Raw genomic sequence first — 3,448 nt, forward strand, 5'->3', positions numbered from 1 at the left:
GTCCCCCTCCACTCCATTCGCTCCGCCAAAGCCGCCCTCCCTATCGTGCCGATACATCGGTGCTGCGGTTTGTTGAGGGGCTCATGGCGATCCTCTTGCTCCCACAGTACGCTCTCGTAGTCTGTCGTCTTCTAGCCGCGCCGCCACCGGTGGCGACGTTCTAGTGGTGGCGCACGGCGGTCAGCACTGCTACCGCTGGCGATGTTTGTGTGGAGATGCGCGATGGTCAGCTTCTCCCATGGTACGTGCATTCTAGACTGAGGCCCCGTGCATGTCATTGTAGCGCTGAATGTTAGCTGATAAACGCTGTTAATCTCACTGTTTGCCGAAGTAGTTTACAGTCAATATGCTCTGCCTAAGAAGCTTCCTTGAGATGGCATGCCAAGCCCGATTAGCTGCTAAAATATCCTGCCATATATTTATTGTGACGTAGATTGCCATGGTCAAGTAGCCAATCTGTTAGGTGAAATAGCTGTATACCGTTTTATACTCGATCTTTGTTGCTGCGATGGCCTTCGATAGTTCGATGGCTGTGTGCTCGGCCTCATTGACTATTGAAATAGGCTGCCATAATTTAGCACTCAAATCTGTTTGCTGAATTAGCTTTACAAATATCTCGTTACTTAGATCTGCTCGTCCAAATATCTTGCCATAGCTTTAGACATCGACCTAGGTATTTTTTTTCTGCACTTCATAAAAAAGCATATATGTTTTTTTCCTTTAATATCTAGTAGAAGAACTAATTTGTATGTCTAACAGATGGACATGACTTGGATAACTTCTGCTCGAAGATTCTCCGCTGCATATGTCGAGGGGGTTGAAACCTTCATGAACTTTATCAGAGCTGAGTACGGTGGTCCGGAATTAGATCTGCTCTGCCCGTGTAGCAGTTGTATGAATTCAGTTACAAGACCCGAGTCAACTGTGCAAAATCATCTACACTTGTATGGGATGTGGTCACATATACTAGGTGGGTTCATCATGGTGAAGCTGTGAACGTCAATGTTACTGACTACGTGGAAGCAGCAGATCACCATCTTGATCTGCCTGATGCTCGGGTGGAAGAGGAGGAGGAGGTGGTGGTGGCGGAGCCAGTGAGTTTGACCAACATTGAAAAAATGCTATGAAACGCTCATGCATTTCATGAACTTTCACCTGCAGAAGAAAAACGGTGGGCCTGCATGTTGGAACAATGCAATGTGGCTGTCACCCCAGGAAATAAGCTGTCAGTATTCTCAGCTATGGTCACCTTTCTTCAGGTGAAGACATCTGCGCGGATGACCAACAAATCATTCGATGCGATGTTGGCTGCTTTCCGCAAATCTTTTCCAGATGCGTCCTAGCTGCCACACACCTATAGTAAAATCAAGAATTTCCTTTGTGCAGTTGGAATTGGATATGATATGATCCATCTTTGTAAGAATAATTGTGTTCTGTTCCAGAAGGATTATGCCAACTTAAGTGAATGCCCAAAATGCAAATCATCAAGATGGAAAGATCGCGATGCTATGAAGAGGGTTCCTCATAATGCTCTGAGACATTTTCCAATTACACCAAGATTGTAGAGGTTGTTTCATGATGCTGAAACAAGAGAGGATGTACTATGACATTCTAGGAACCAGGAGTACAGATATCAGAATGTAATGAGCCATCCATATCATGGTAGTGAGTGGCAAAGCTTCAATCAGAAAGAATAAAAGTTTGTTGCTGACCCGAGAAACATTAGACTTGGCTTAGCTTCAGATGGATTTAACCCATTTGGCCACCAGAGCGCCACATATAGCATGTGGCATGTGCTTGTTATCCCTTACAACATGCCTCCAAATGTCTGCACCAAAGAATCAAACTACATGATGGCCTTGCTCATCCCAGGTCCAAAAAGTCCTGCAAACGATTTTGATTTATTCATGGAGCCACTTGTGGAGGAACTTCAATAGCTGTGGATGTCGGCGTTCTGGGAGCGGGGGTCCCCAGACTTGCCTACCTACGGCCCACGGCATGGCTATGCTAGCAGGCCTGTATGGCCCATCTTCATCAACAAGGCATTAAAGACCCTCGTGAGGGGCCAAGCCTCGCGAGGGGGACGACGCAAGACCTCCTCAGGAGCTGCCTCTCCAGGCAGGCTCACGAGGAGTGGAGATATCAAGGCAGGGCAAACCTCGCGAGGTTCCTGTGACGTGAGCCATGAGGATTGACACCAAGTGGGCGCCAGGCGGGCGCCAGCATGCACATCGTCCTTGTTTCCTCTTTAGTGCTAAGGGGGCAAGCGTAGGCGCGGAGTACCGAGGCATCAGGCAAAGGTTTCTATATCGGTGCAATGAGACCAAGACCAGCAGGCCAGCAGGACGGAGGTCACCATGGAGCCCAAGACGGCGTCACCACCAGAGCCTTTTGCAGGGGAAGACCATTTTTGTCAGGATAGCTTGTACTAGTTGTCCCCTTTCAAATTGGCCTCCATTGTTTGCTCCCTTCCTGCTCAATATTTGGGAAGAGGACCAGGGCCTATATAAGTAGAACTAGCCACCGTAGTAGGGGGAACTGATCTGGGACTGGATCCACTCCATCCTCACACCCACAAGTTCACGGAGCACAAGAACACCCCAACTTCAGGAGGTTGTTCTTCCCCTTGTACTGTCATCATCAGCCCAAGAGGCAATCCATCCGCCACCACACTGGAGTAGGGTATTACACCACAACGGTGGCCCGAACCAGTATAAATATCGTGTGCCTTGTGCTGTGAGTTCGTTGAGTTTGTCCGCGAGACCTTAGCGAGCTAGGGTCTAGATCGGTAGGAGGGAAAGAACTTCGCGCGCACCCCAGAGCTCGAACCTCAAGGGTTTTTCCGGAACCCGTGATCCAACATTTGGTGCGCCAGGTAGGGGTCTGCCGTAGCTTCCCTTCCATCGATCCGTCACTCTGTCCCTCCATTGTCTGCATGGCGGACGCCCGCCGCGCTCGAGCTGAGCGCTAGGCTGCCCTCACCGCCCGCATTGCTCAGACGGCTCCCGTCGGCGGCCACCTCGTCGTTCTCCGTCTCCAGCCGCCAACGCCGCCACCGGCCCGGCGGGGAACGAGCAACAAGTGTCCTCGCTGCACCCGCCGGTGCGGCAGGACGGCTGTACCGCCACTCCATCATTGACCCCCGCCGGTTCCTCGTCCCACGCACGATGTGATCCCATGGACGTGCAGGCTGCGCTCCTCATGGCCAACGAGCTCCTGCGCTACCGCCTGGTCGACGACCTCTACGAGGACTGGCTGGATCGCGTCGCCGAGCTCGTCCACGCCGCAGGGGGATCCCCGACGCCGTCCCTCTCTCTGCCTCGCCCTCTGCCAGCCACGTGCGATGTGGCTCATGGAGCGCCTCCACCACCTCTACCTCAAGACGGTGTCTTGGCACCAAGGTGCGCGGCCCCACGACGCGACCCACTACGCCCGGTGCACGCGCGCG

The sequence above is a fragment of the Triticum dicoccoides genome, chromosome 5B, assembly GCF_002162155.2.
Source record: "Triticum dicoccoides isolate Atlit2015 ecotype Zavitan chromosome 5B, WEW_v2.0, whole genome shotgun sequence".
Taxonomy (NCBI): Eukaryota; Viridiplantae; Streptophyta; class Magnoliopsida; order Poales; family Poaceae; genus Triticum; species Triticum dicoccoides.